General features: G+C 36.0%; 2 protein-coding genes across 22 annotated transcripts in view; both read left to right on the top strand.

Annotated features, from left to right (window-relative positions):
* zeb1a (zinc finger E-box binding homeobox 1a) overlaps positions 1-16,048 on the top strand; it is a 368,188-nt gene that overhangs the window by 151,382 nt on the left and 200,758 nt on the right. The gene's annotated exons all lie outside the window — the stretch shown is intronic.
* The window catches only part of kirrel1b (kirre like nephrin family adhesion molecule 1b), a 77,257-nt gene that overhangs the window by 16,258 nt on the left and 44,951 nt on the right, over positions 1-16,048 (top strand). The gene's annotated exons all lie outside the window — the stretch shown is intronic.

Here is a 16,048-nt window from a genome sequence, read left to right as displayed (position 1 = left end):
AGCAGCGTAAATGTGCACACACAGTATTATTATAGGAAGATTCAATTATTAAGCAAACTGCAGGAGAAATGCACACTGATGAAAAGGGGAAACCTGTGATAATGAGATATTTCTACCTCATTTAGTGCATATTTAATGGTATAATGGTGTAAGTTTTATATTTAGGTGGATTCAACAGTATTAAAATTTGATTAAAACCAGTTTATTGTAATGCCGCCATTTTTTTAGGTTACTGTTTTGTGCTGTTGTGTTAAATATACTTTAAATCATAGGTAAAAACAGAATAATATGTTTTTTTGTATTTTATTCTTGCAGTTTGTTTGCTTCTAGCCTAGAGGTGATCTTTGACATGTGTTATAGATTTGGCACATGGCATTGATGTGTTTAAATGGAAGCTGGCAATTCATTTCCCTCTAAAAACAGACATCAGTTCGTTGGGAAAAAACAAGGAAATGTATGTAAGTTTCTTTTGTTCATACAGTATATAAAGTACTGTATGTTAAAGGGATAGTTCACACAAAAATTAAAATGTAGTCTTAAGTGGTTTCAAACCTTTATGAGTTTCTTTATTCTGTTGAAAACAAAAGAAAGATGATGCTTTTAAAAATGGTAAACCTGTAACCATTGATTTGCATAGTAGGAAAAGCAAAGACTATGGAAGTAATTGGTTGCAGGTTTCTGGCATTTTTCAAAATATATTCTTGTGTGCAAAAGAAGGAAGAAACTCAAACTGCTTAAATAATGACAGTTTTGGGCGATCTATCCCTTTAACTCTGAAATTTACTCTCCCCGTGGAACCATGTAAAGCCCTATGATATAGATTTAAGAAAAAATCTTAATTAAAAAAACAAACAAACTGGTTTTTACGTCATCATTATAATCCGACAAATAAAATAAAAATAACATAATACACAGTTACAGCAACACCAAAAAAGCAACATTTTACAGTGATTTTTGTTACCCACTTCTAAAATTTTACTAAACTAATATTTTGTTGCAGTTTTATCATTATTTGCTTTTACTATTAAGTTTTGTACTGATAGCTAACAAATTTTCCTCCCCACACCCCCTAAAAAAACTATGAATTTATTAATTGACCTTTTCACGCAACACTGACAATTAAGAATCTGATAAAAATAAAGAAAACCCTTAACACCTTTTATAAATTGCTCAGTGCTTGAGGTGTAAAGTTATTCACACTATTCTCCGCATACGAGCAGGCTCAGCCATTTGAATCTTTTTGGCTCGAGACTCCCTCTCGCCTTTACTTTCATTCATTTTTAGACGTTAAAAAATGCTTGTTTTGCTGCTTAATGTTTCCAACTAATATTTTTTCTAATTATATTATTTTACTTGGTCTGTATAGTCATACACACACTTGTTTGTAGAGCAAGTAGTCTGACCGTTTTCTGCCGTTTATTATTCCTAGTCATTTCTCCCATAGGCAACTGATTCAGAAATTCTAAAACAATCACAAAAACGAGCAAACTTCAGCATTGAAGAAAAAGGTCAACAGGGGTGGATATTTTATACTGAAATTCACTCTGAGCCAGAGCTGCTGCACAATTCTGGATAAACTGAGAATTATATGCACATATTTTACACTTTGATCACTGGATAAAGCAAAACGCACTGCACAAATGATTCAGTGATACATACATTGTTTGAGGTTTTCTTTAAGTATTTTGATTATTACCATGGACATCAATTTCTATTGTGCTAGTTCTTTTCTAATTCTGTTATGCTAGTACTATGTTAAAATTTGAATGTTTCTAACAAAAATAACAATACTGTGTTGAAAAACACCTTTTGAGATGATGCCATAGAAAAACCATTTTGTACCATTGTGGAAAAAAAAAAATTTAAGTAAAGTAAAGTTTTATTTAATTACCTTTTAAAATGATCATTTGCCACAGCTGCCAGTGGCACATTATTTATGAAAATTCATCAGCCATAAATATATATATTTTTGATCTGCTTTAAAACCTGGGAAAAAAAAATCTGGGAAACACATTTAATTGCGGTCAGTCAGTCAATCAATTAATAATTATTATTTGTATTGTAAAAACATTACTCATTTTACAAAGCATTAAGAAATATATAATTGCAATACTAATTGCTAATGTACATTAACTATGATGATGATTATTATGCTTACTACTATACTATACTTATTAATGTATTCATTCATTCATTCATTCATTTTTTTTTCAGCTTAGTCCCTTTATCAATCTGGGGTTGCCACAGTGGATTTAACCGCCAATTTATCCAGCACATGTTTATGCAGCAGATGCCCTTCCAACCGCAACCTATTTCTGGGAAACATCCATACACTTATTCACACTCATACACTAAGGACAGTTTAGCCTACACAATTCACCTGTACAACATCTTTGGACTGTGGGGGAAACCGGAGCACCCAGAGGAAACCCACACGAACACAGGAAAAACATGCAAACTCCACACAGAAATGCAAACTGACCCAGCCGAGGCTCGAACCAGCGACCTTCTTGCTGTGAGGCGACAGTACTACCTACTGTGCTACCTACCCTTATTATTTTATATAAAAGTAAAGTGACTCAATGTATAGGGATGCACAAAATTAATAGGTTAAATAACAAAATGGGATTTAATTAACAAACAAGTAAAATAAATATAACAGTTACAGTAATGTACTGTTTATGTAATGTCAGAAAAGCTAAATACAGATTGTATGATTTACTTTCGAAAATGGAGCATAAATTCATCCCATTTGGTGTTTTTGATTCTTTTGAACACATGTAGTGCTGCTTGTCAATTAGACAACACTTCTATGTTTTTTCCTGCTGTCAATTGCGGGAAAAGTGATCGATGAAAGGTTTATGAAGAACTACTGTGTCATGCGAGTACACATGTAGTGAAGTCAGATTTGTCCTCGAAAGTCAAATCTTTATACAACACCTGAGCATTGAGTACAGATGACTTTATGACAAACACAGTGCATAATATAAAGACAGAATGTGGCGGTGGGTTGAGAACCCCTCTGCTGGTTTCAGTGACTAGTTCTGATTTAGCTCTGACGACTTACTTGTCACTATGTGTGTGCGTGGTGATAGCTATCACATGCGATCGTTATACTGTAATCTGTAAATTATAAATATGCCAATTAAACTGAATACAATCTTACATCAACAACACATGGCAAGCAATACGTTGATAAGTACAAATAATCATAGTAGATTACAAACAACTCAACTAGTTATTTAGCAAGTGTGCATCGCTGCTATTAGGTTTACACATGTAATATTTTTCTTGATGCGATTTAAACCAAAATACACAATGACACTCTATCAAACATAGCTACAATGATAAGGAATATGGTTACTCACTGAGTTATTAACGCACAGTAATACCGCACAAATAAAAGACGTACTTTGAAAGAATAATAATGTGAGGAAAACTCTGTTATAGTGCACTGGACATGTCTGAACAAGTTCGACCCACGCATGCGCGAGGCAGGCAGTTCTGTACAATTACGTAATCTATCGGCTTAAAGATATTGGCTTAGTTTTGATATCCGGTCAATAACAAAAACATTGAAAATAGCATTTAGCAGCCGATAATGATATGTCCGCCAATATATCATGCATCTCTATCAATTTCCATGAATTTTATTTTCTTTAGCTTCAAACATTTTTTATGCTTTAAGTTTAGCATAAAAACAGGTAAACTTCTGTTTTTTTATTGACAGTATTTTTTAAAATTCTAAAATATCAAATCACAAACTAATTTTTAAACGCATGTTATAAGTGATTTTTATGTGAACCGAGACACTGAAAACCCTGCTATCATGAGCTGCTCATGTCAAAAGATCACAGTGCTGCACTTCACTTTATATGTACATTTTAGTCCCGGGTTGTCTCAAATTGCACAGCAGTGTAAATATATAACTGATTATGTTTATTCCTAAATTAATTATTATTATTTTCTCTCAGAAACTACTTCGATTGCCATATCCATATAGCATATTTCTGCTTCTTTGTTGGAAAGTTAGTCATGTAAAGCGGTTTGCAGAAAATGTATTGCAGGGGCCGTCTCTCCCACAGCAGCATCAGGGTTAAGTCTGTAGCTGAAGGGCAGGAAAGATAGAGCGGGATTAATCTCTGTAATCGTGTCTCAGTGTTTCGCTCATCTCTATTTGTAACTGAACTTGCAACCTTTAGGGCAACAGTCCAGATCCATTGGCATTAGGCTGAAGGATTCACAAAATGCTCCAAATGACAGTAAAGGATTACATGGAGCAAACTTTATCTTTTAAATCAAACCATTGTTCCCAAAACAATGCTGGCAATCATATGAAGCCCTGGATTTTGAACTGCTTACAAAGTCAACAGCTGGTTTTTGGAGGGATTGTTGATGGGGCTTCATACTACTACATGTCTCTCAACTGTTCTGCTGCTCTCTGCCATTGTACATTTATGTAGATGGCAGACTCTCTTATGAGTTTTATACAATGCTTATTATTTAGGGTGCTAAGTTCAGTATATCAGTGCATGCCTTGTTTGGGAATTTAACCCTTTACTTTCCTTTACTCTTTAAGATCCAGGAACACTTTTTTTGGTAAGATATGTAGTTTTTCATTCTACAAATAGTTTATAATGATGATGATAATAACAATATTAATAATAATAGTAATAATAATATTAATAATAATAATAATCATAATAGTAATCATAATAATAATCATAATTCCTTACATGTATTATTTTTCTGGACACTCAAAGCACTTTCCACTTATCCACCACCAGTGTGCATCATCCATTTGGATGGCGCGGTGGCAGCCATATTGCACCACACCACTCCAGCTGATTGGTGGAGAGGAAACAGTGTGATGAAACCACTTATGATATGGGGAGGTTTAGGAGGCCATGCTGGACAGAGGCCAATGGGCAAATTTGTTAAACCCCTAGTTTTTCCTCGAAGGACATCCTGGGATTTTTCACAACCACGGAGAGTCGGGACCTCAGTTTAACATCTCATCCGAAAGACGGTGCTCACTGAGCAGTATGGAGTCCCCTTCACTATACTGGGGCGTTAGTACCCACACAGACCGCAGGTTGAGTGCCCCTGCTGGCCTCACTAACACCACTTTTGGCAGCAACCTATAGCTTTCCCATTTGGTCTCCCATCCTGGTACTGACCAGCCGCAGCTCTGCTTGACTTCAATGAGCGACCATGTGAGAGGTGCAGAGAGCTAGTTGCCGAAGTATCCTCTATATGGTGGCTGCTTAGCTTTTAACAAGCAATTTTTTATCCTGATTTTTCGCATTCTTGCAAAAGGCATATTTTTATAGAATATTTAGTATGTATTTATTTACATTATACATACATTTATATGATTTTTATATTAATTTTATTATTTGCATATATTTACATTCATGTGTAAATTCATGTTATACATCAGTATAATCACAATCTAATATACAAAAATGCATGTGAAATGGAAAGGAGATATATATCCCTCCTTTAAAATTTGCATTCTTTTAAAAATTATTTCTCAAGTGCTGTTTAATGGAGAGGTTTCAACACATACTTAACGTGATTAATTCATTTTCGTAACTAATTTAGAATATTTTTTGTCTTTTCTATGACGAGAGTACAACGCTGTTTTTCAAGATACTAATGTTCAGCTTAAAGTGCAATTTAAAGGCTTAACTATGTAAACTAGGCAAGTCATTGGACAACAGTGGTTTATTCTGTAGCCAATCGAAAAACATCCTTTTTTAAGGGAGCTAACCCTAATATTGGCTCTAATATTTGTTCACTAACAGCCCCAATAACCCCACCCCCAGGTTTTCAAATCTGGGTGCATCACATCTCCACCCACTGTACTGTATGTTAGGGGTATAACAGTACACGTATAGCTGTCATATTACGAGGCTCATGGTAGGTTCATGCACTCTCGTGACGAATACAGTCAGTCCAGATGTGCAGTGACTGTTAGACAGAGAAGACTACAGCAGTGCAGTAACTGAGGAGCTATTCACAAAGAACAAGTATTTGCGTTTTGAAGCTTACTGAATTTTAAATTTAATACATAATTATTGTTTCCCAGCTCTGGGTTGCGGCTGGAAGGGTATCCGCTGCATAAAACATATGCAGGAATAGTTTGTGGTTTATTCCGCTGTGGTGACCCCTGATAAATAAGGTACTACGCCGAAGGAAAATTAATAAATGAACATTATTATTGTTTTAGTGGTGTTTTAGAAGATAACATTTACTGACTCGCTTCATGTTCATCAAACCGGTCTGTCACCAATTTTGCTGTGTATATTGTAGGAATATTATTGTAATACACGGCGCCACCTACAGGATACAATGTTTGAATTTTGGCTGTCCCACTGCCAATCTAGCACAAATGTTGAGCCTAGAGAAGCAGTAGTCTGGGTGGTATGCTTTTTGGGGGCTTGTCCACACTGTAACTCACCCAGATGTGGGAAAGACAGTAAAGGTGGACTCATCAGAGAACAAAACAGTACATGTCTCACATTGTCCACAGCCTAAGATTTTCACTGCTGGTACCATTAAAATCAAAGGTTTGGCAGCCCGGCCATGTAAATTGACTTTGTGGAGCTCCATCGAATATTTTTTGTAGAAACAAGAGAGTTTGGTTGCACAATTAGTTTTTCAGTGAATTGGGCAACAGTGGTTTTATGTAATTTGGATACAGTCCAGGTTAGCACCTGAACTTCCCTTTTAGACAGCTTCCTCTTCCATATATACAGTGCTCAGCATATATAAGTACACCCCTCACAAATCTATCTTTTAAATTCATATATTTAATAGGAAGCTATATAATATAATATTTGTGCATTTATACATTAGTCAATACTGAAGCCAAATCTGGAGCTCATCCAACAAAATAACTCACGATAGCGGTGCAAAAACTAGTACACCTAAATTTATATGCTATCGAAAAATAATAAATATAAATTTAAAAAAAGAGAAAAAAATAAAAAGAAGCAAAAAACTGGAAAATGTAGGTGAAATTTTGTAGATTTTAATTTATTTTGCAATATTTTGCTTGAATTTAATTGTATTATCTTTCGATTTCTAAATATGTTTGGTGACAAAAATATTATTTTAGTAAATATATCTGTTTAATAACTCTTTGTTTAATTGCACCAAAATACATTGCCTAAATTGACTGAGAAATGGAGAAAAATATATTAATTTTCAAAATGGGGTGAACTCAATTATGCTGAGCACGGTATTCATAATTAGTAGAAAGAGATTGTACATATTATTTTGTACATACCTTCACACACCCATGCTCATTCCCTCCACAATTCCTTAAGCTCACATGCAGCACACACACACACACACACACACACATGCACTCAATCACTGCTCCTTTTCCATGCGCACACATACGCACATTAGATTTGCAAATGGAAGCAGCTCTGCCTGAATGAGTGGGTGCACTGGAGAGCCGAGAGGAAGAGAAGATAACGAGAGATGTGCTTTCCCTCTTCCTTAATGTGTCTTTTGTGTTTTTTGCCTGTCTGTCTCTCTCAGGATACCCTCCTCTTTAGTTACCATGGTGACGGCATGCTTCCCCCCCCCTCCCCCTGATCTGTCTACCTTCTTACTCACATTCGCCTCTTTCTTTCCTCTGTTATTATACCTGTTCATTCTGTCTTTCTTTGTGTTTTCAGTCTGTGTGTCTGTCGCTGATGTGCTTGTACTGTGGAAGACCTGTCGTTTGTCCGTCCGCTTGCTCGTCTGTCAGTCTGTGTGAAATTGTTTGCTGATTCTCTCTAAACATCATCACTGGAGACCGTGTGCGCAGGGCGGGCAGCAGCCAGCACGCATATAAAGAGAGATTTTTTGGGGTAATTTTCGCAGACGACAGTTGTTGCCATGGCGACAGAACTTTAGGATTTGGATGGAAGCAGCAGAGGGAAGAATGTGGGAGAATGGATGGAAACAGTGTTTGAGATAACTGAATGTATGGAGAGAGAGAGAGAGAGAGAGAGAGAGAGAGAGTGAGTGAGAGATTTTCGGGAGACGACCCACTGCATGTTCCAGATTTTTGGTGGTGCGCTGGCGAGTTGAATATGTCACACTGCCTACTGCAGCTGCTTTCTTTTGTCATTCCAATATGTCTGTTTGAATTTAAATTTTGTAGGGGGAGGGGAAAGGGGAAACATCTACACTAGGAGCGTGTCCAGAAAAAAAAAAAAAAGAAAAGTGGATTTTGAAAAATTTTGAAGAAAATATGAGTGGACATAATCTGTATTGTATGGGCTTTCGAGTTGTTAGGCTATTATGGGTGGTTGCCAGGGTGTTGCTGCCTGGTCACTAAGGAGTACTGAATGGTTTTTAGGACATTGGAATGCAGATGTTCTGGTGGCTCGAGTTTCATTTTAGGGGTTGTGGGAAGGAAAGACAAAGGATTTGTTTATGAAAAGCTAATAATTATATTATTCATTCATTCATTCATTTTCTTTTCAGCTTAGTCCCTTTAATAATCAGGGGTCGCATTAGCAGAATGAACCGCCAACTTATCCAGCATATGTATTATGCAGCGGATGCCCTTCTAGTAACCTATCACTGGGAAACATCCATACTCGCTCATTCACACACATACATTACAGACAATTTAGCTTACCCATTTCTTTGGACTGCGGGAAAACCAGAGCACCTGTAGGAAACCCACACAAACACAGGGAGAACATGCAAACTCCACACAGAAATACCAACTGACCCAGCCGAGGCTCGAACCAGCGACCTTCTTCCTGTGAGGCAATCATGCTACCCACTGCGCCACTGTGACACCCTAATTAAATCACAAAAATTCATTTTATTATTTATTAGAAAACTAATTATAAAACATTACATGAATAAGTAAACATAAAAACTCTAAATGAATTACAAATAAAAAATTAAGGCCAAAAGTTGTAAAATATTTAGTTTGTTTATCTGCATGTCATTTAACCACTCTGATACGAACATGCAAATGTGTTGCTAAATTATTGAAATATTAACTTACAATCTTAGGGGGTCAAATTATTTCTTTAAATGTGGATAGGTCAGGGTTTCCAATCTATTAGATGCCATGGAACCACTAAATACACGTATATCATCCTTATATGAGGGACCGATATCCTATAATGTAAAGGTGTCTTAAAAAATTTTAATTTAAGTAAATTATATATATATATATATATATATATATATATATATATATATATATATATATATATATATATATATATATATATATATATATATATATATATATATATATATATATATATACATTATATATAAATGTATAAATTCTAAATATTGAGTGTCATATAAGAATTTTCACAGCTCTCCTTAACAAGCCAGATGGTTTAAGGTGTTATTCAAGTCCTTAACACAACTAGTGGTTTATTTTTTTTCATTTAGTTAACAAATTAAAGTGAAAATTAAGTCACCATATTTATTTATTTATTTATATATTTATTGTTTTTAAATGGCTGACAAAATTGAAAAAAATTAATTAAACTTTTTTTTTTTCAGCTAATCTTTCCCTTTAAATTATTATGGATTTTTCTACAATCAGCTGTATGTTCAGGAAATACTAAAATCTTTGACTCAAAATAAAAGTTCATTAAAATATTTAATACTCAGTCTCAAGTTCTAATGAGAGCTTCAGGGTTTTCAGTCTGGCAATTTTTTTCACTATCAAGCCTTAATCATCTTTCACTTGTTTCAAACCTGTATGGGAGTGTTAATGTACTTCTGGGGCCGGTTGCACCAGCAGTGCTTAAGTTAAAACGTAGCCTAGTTGTGGCTTAAAGGGACACTAAGTTACAATTTACACACTACTTAATATTTTTGTGGTGCACTTCTGAACTTTAGTTAGTTTATTTAGTGAATTATTTATGGCAGCCACCCCCATGTATAATAGTAGAAAAGAGATGACAGCAAGATTAGTTTAGATTGAGAAGCTCACAGTGATAATGAAGAATGATCTCCCTCTACTCACAGCCTTATTTTTCTCCCAAATCTCGCATTTTGTTTTCGGTTTGTGGAAGAAGAGTTTAATTTTGTTTCAAGGAGTGTTTTGTGTTAATTGTGTCCATCAATTAATATAAGACATTTCTCCATGACTGAGTTTTTCCCCTACTCGTTTTTCTTTCACGTGTAGGATTTTGAAAAATTCAAGTTTAATGTTTTGATAACTTTATGTATTTCGCATGCATTCATGGCTCACAATGCAGGCGTGTGTCATCTGTTATAGTGACTGACTGTTATGTAATGGACTATAAAAATACTATAAAAATGTAATTTATCATTTAATTTTCATGGGACAGTTATATATAGATGCGTTAGATGCAGAATTGTAAAGCAGTTTAACGATTTCAATGTTTTTTTTCGTTTCGTGTCCTTTTTTTTTTCATTTTATTTCGTTCAATGTGACTACTTAAGACTTTGCGGAGAACTTACGACCTGCTAAATATGGTTTGCCTTAAGAACATGTGGCTCAACCGAAGTCAGAACAAATTTATTTACAAACTAGTAGTTACTAAGCCCTTACAGTGAGGACTTCCAGTGTAAGAAAAACTTGTGATGAGCTGGTGCAACCCTTCCCAGAAGAACACAAATGGATGTTTTTAAAGAATTTTGTAACCAAACTGTTGTTAGTTCTCATTGACTTTCATAGTTTTTCTTTACCTATTATTGAAGTTGATGGTCCCCAGAGTGACTTCAATAATGGTTAAAGAAATTCTATGAAAGTAAATGTGGACTAATAACAGTTTGGTTATGAAAATTTAAAAAATAAAAAAACATTTAATAGTAAAAATACTGGTTTGAACAAACAGGTTTAACAGGTTTGAAAATTACAACTTAAGACAACATATTAAATGTTAAAAAAATATTTTTTTTGGTTTTTGCTGAACATACTGAACATATAATTTAAAGTGATTGTTTAGCTTAAAAATTCACTTATGGATGTTATTTCCAATTCTGTATGCCATTCATTTTTTTTTTTATAAGTAAACTTTGACTTATTTTTCTTTTTTGGGAGAGCTACCACTGTAATTTAATAATTAAAACGAAAAATAAGTAAGCATTAATTGTTTTATGGACATGAATAACAAAGTCTAAAGTTAAGTCAATCTCAAAAATTTTTTTAAAAGGGATGAGTGGTCGTGGCCAGCAGAGCAGGGGAAAAAGAGGGGAGTGAACAACTGTACTCGGTTGGTTCACAAACTGAGACACAAATTATTTTATAGTTTCCAAAGTTAAAATGCAAAGAAATGTAAGCCCTGCTGCATTTGTTATTCATAATTTCATATACACATAACCACAATTTGTTCTATCATTATAAAATAATAGTGTTTATATCAACACTAAATGAGGAGGACTTCTCTGCTCCTAAATCCCCAGGACTGAATGCAGACACAGTGGAGGAGTGCACCAGGTCTCTTTCCCTGTCTATTCCAACCATTAACCTTGCCGGTAATCGGGAGGATTTTAAACATCGGCAAACACAGCAGCAGTGATATAGGCGATGTGTCTTAATGGTAACAAACTCAACTGATAAAAGACAAAGTCCACCAGTCTCCAATTCTCATACAACTATCTTGACAAAAACACTTGCTGCAAACCAACAGCTTTGCTGTATGTGCCCTGACAGAATTGTGGGGAAAAACATGCATCAAACCCCGTGGATCATGGAAACAAACACATATGACCCGTGCTGTACGCTGTCTCACCCAGTCATTGGACAAAAATACTCCACGGTGTCTTGAACCTTCAATAAAGGTCATTTTTTTATCAACTTCATATTTAGAATATAATTTGTTCCAATATTTAGCTTTGTTTTCTGTAAAATGTGGGCTAAACTTTTGTAAAATACATATTTTTGTGCAAAAAATTAAAATACACATTTACTTTAATTATTTTCATAAACGTAAAGCCACATAACTTTTAAGTGTCTTCTTTAAAATGAGACCAAGCTTAAATCTCTTCATCAGAGCATTGAAGTTAAACATGTCATGTTTATGTTCAAAAAGTTGGGGTAAGTTTAGTTACTATCAGATAAAAAAAGTTGGTAAAAACTTGAGGGTGGGTAAATGATGTGTACAGTTTTATTTTTAGGTGGCAAGGCAAAGATTTTCTTTCATCAAGTTAGAGAAGTGAAGTCTAAATGAGAAATGGCATGACAGACATTTCTCAAACTCCTAATTAAAAAAGAGGCTCATGACATGAGGTGCGATGGAAAGTTTCTGAGCAAGAGAAGAAAGTGGAAAGAAAAATGAGGTAAAGGAAATGCCTCACATTCTGTGTCGTGAAAGAGAAAGCGTCTGCGAGATGATCGGATGGAAAAAGGAAATGGACAGTCGGGATGAGCTGGAAAAGCTAGAGGAAAGATAAATAAAGGAAGAGTATTCACATACCAGAAAGAAAGAGGAACATAGAGGCTGAGTGTGCATGCAGGAAAAGGAAAAGAAAGCAAAGAAAATATGACCGACGGGGTGCCTTCATATGTCCTGCACCCCATGGAGATGACCTTTGACCTTTATCAGCCTGTTGACACAACGAGGTCAGTGGGTCGAAGCCTGAAGAAGCTAAACAAACACACATTATGACCACTGTAGTCGCACTTTCATTACATTTCTCACACTCACTCCTCTGCATTGGAGAAATCTCGTCATAGTTTTCGTTTAAATGGCTGCCTTAATTAGTGGTACGCACACACACATACAGTGTAAGCACTTTTATCTGAGGGAAGATGTAGATGTTTCTGCAGCATTTCTCTGGGGTTAAATCTCTCTCTCATCCGCTCCTCTGTGCATCGGTTTGCTTGGGATTCCTGGGACGGGAGGGATGTGTGAAATGAAATATTAATGAAATGAAGAGCGTTTGGCGAATCTTTTACGCTGTTCTGTTTCTGTGCCACTGCTAATGTCGAGGGTCAGCAGGTCCCCCTGAGGCCCGTCGTGCGCTGAGTGACATTTGAGTGGTTTGGCAGAATGTCCTGAAGCATGTAACTCCTGCACACAACACACCACTGTTTACAGAACAACATCTTGTGGTGTGTGTCTGTGGTTTTTGATCACCGAGGGTTGCTGTTGTTGGTTTTTGTTGAATACATATTCTTGCCTGAGAGATACACTATTAAAAAAAGTGTTCTTTATTGGCATCTATAGTTCCATAAAGCAACTTTAACTTTTACGATGGAAACTTTCTATATTAAAAATGTTTTTTACAGTGGAAAAGTGTTCTTTTAATTATGAAAATGGTCTTGAATTTAAGAATTTTCACTAAATGAATCTTTGAGAAACCTGAAGAGGTTCTCACAGTGAAAACCCTATGTTGGTTCTTTTTGGCACATTTATTTTTAAGATTGTACAGTTGAAGGCAGCATGGTGGCCTACATGGTGGTCTACATGGTCACTATTGCCTCACAGCAAGAAGGTTGCTGGATCAACTGGCATTTCTGTGTGGAGTTTGCATTTTCTCCTCGTGTTCACCTGGGCTTCCTCTGGGTGCTCCGGTTTCAGTCTCAAGACATGCACTATAAGCGAATTGAATAAACTAAATTGTCCGTCGTGCATGAGTGTGTGTCAATCAGTTTTAATTTTGTTGACATCATAATTTTTATGACAAACAAGTTTCTACCGACAAAAACTAAACGAAAATTAAATCAAAATTAAGTGATGATGATGACAACTATAAAAAAAATATACAGACATTTTCACTGACAAAGGGTGCTTTCACACCTAGACTTTTGTTTCAGAACCTGTTTCATTTGCTCACGGCTTATTTGGCAAATGTGAAACCACCAATCGCGCTCAGATCCACACTAAAACACTCGCTCCAAGATCGCTTGAATGAGGTGGTCTCGGCTCGACTGAAACGAACTCTGGAGCAGATCGATTGTAGTGAGAAAGCAATGCGATCCGAGCCTGGTTACATCACAGTGTATTATGGATATGTAATAGGGATACGGCTATATGAAGAGAGAATTATGAGTAGGGCAGGGGTCATTCTAGACATCCCAAGTCTCCCGGAAGTTTCGTGAGTTTCCCGCAAATGCAAAGAGACTCCCGGATACCTGCAAATGCATCACAATACCTGCAATACCAGCAAATGCTTCACAAATGATTCACAGGTTTGAAAGCACCCTAATAAACACAAGATGAGAATGTAATTTAGGCATGTATTTTGGTAAAATATCCAATAAGAAATAATCTTGTGATGTGTGTGATGCATGTCGCACACACGTACATTTGAAAAGGACCTGATCCACAATAGACAGAACGCAAGACTCAAGCACACGATAAATTGAAAAAACTTACCGTGCACTCAAACATGCAATGTGCATGTTTCATCCCAGCGCTAACCGAAAACGACTAGACACTGAGCTAGACAAGCGCGCATTTTGAGTGTGGCCAAGACAGCGCTCATACAAAAGACAAAGACAAGAACGGAATAAGAGTGCCCGACCCAAGATAACTCGAGCAGAGCACAACATACTAGACAAGACAGGACAAGTGTCTGGACTCTGCCACCAAACCAAGAATTAACAAGACTGAAGTGGCAGAAAGCTGACAGGAAAAGCTATTTTCCATAATTTAATAAGACTGTTTTATTTAATTTTGACTAAGAATATTTTGTGTAAATAAATGTTTAGAATGTTTTAATTAAATTACATTTAAATTAAACCGAATATGTTTTAGTCAATTAAATCTAAAGTAAATTCAGTTGACTAAAATCTTATAAAATCTAGTCGACTTAAAAAAAAGTCTAAAACTAAAATGATTCAGAAGAATCAATGACTAAATTATGACTAAATTATGAAAATATGACTAAAATTAAAATGGAGCTTTAGTCAAAAGACTAAGCCTTAAGCCTTAAGACTAAAACTAAGTTAAAATTTGCTGTCAAAATAAACACAATGAGCGTGTATGGTTGTTTCCCAATACTGGGCTGGAAGGTCATCCGCTAAGTAAAACATATGGTGTAATAGTTGGCAGTTAATTCCGCTGTGGCAACCTGTGAAATAGACTAATGCCGAGTTCAGACTGCATGATTTTCGAAGTAGTCGTGTCACAGATGTTTTCACACTGCATGACTGTCTGGGCTAGTGTTTCGTTGCTGCTTTATTTACACTGCAAGATGAATCGGCGACAGGGACATTCACATTGCATGACTTTACTATAGGAAGAATCGGCGACAACTTCGTCCAAACTACGTCTCACAGCCAAAAACACGTAGTATATATTTTGTTATTAACTACATAATGAGAAAGAAACCTTTAATGGGGTAGAACATGTACATGTTTGCTCACCTGGGTTTAAAGGGAATTAGCCATTTCTCCTCAACGTTGATAATAAACTAATTTCTTTCTGTATGAAACGTCAAACAGACACAGTTGCTCCTGAGTCCTGTCAAACCTCCACTAGTTTTTCCTCCCTTTCGTGGGTCCAAATAAACCGAAAAAGAGCACTTTTAACTTCTCCCCCTGCCTCCTGCTGTCCTGCAGCAGGTATACACACACGCACACAAGTGAAAGCTGCTCGCTCATTGGCTGTAGGCGATGGCTGATGTTATTTTCAGTCAAAACTCAATTCACACGGCATGATTTGAATCGCCGACAGCTCCAGATATTTAGCATGCCAAATATCTCACAGGCATCGGCGAGTCATTGGCGATTCTCTCAGATCGCGTCTTTGAAAGTTCATACTGTGTGATTGTCACTCACGTGCACGAGCAGTGATTTGCCTGTGATTTCAGGCATTTGTCGGCGATTTCTCAAAACCTGTCGGCGAGCCAAAATCGGGGCTAAAATCACGCAGTCTGAACTAGGCATAAGCCGAAGGAAAATTAATTGATGAATGAATGAGTGTACAGTAGGTACCTTTTCATTTGGACATTTTTTGTTATTATAGGGAAAAATTTTTATGAAAACGAATGTGTTCAAGTGTTGATAAGTTGCACTGTGCAAGCTCAGGGTAAATTAATATGTTTGACCCACATTTTCCCTGCGCTTGATGATATT

This window comes from Danio rerio, chromosome 2 (genome assembly GCF_049306965.1).
Source record: "Danio rerio strain Tuebingen ecotype United States chromosome 2, GRCz12tu, whole genome shotgun sequence".
NCBI lineage: Eukaryota > Metazoa > Chordata > Actinopteri > Cypriniformes > Danionidae > Danio > Danio rerio.
The sequence above is the reverse complement of the archived record's forward strand: the minus strand, read 5'-3'. Positions and strand labels throughout refer to the sequence as shown.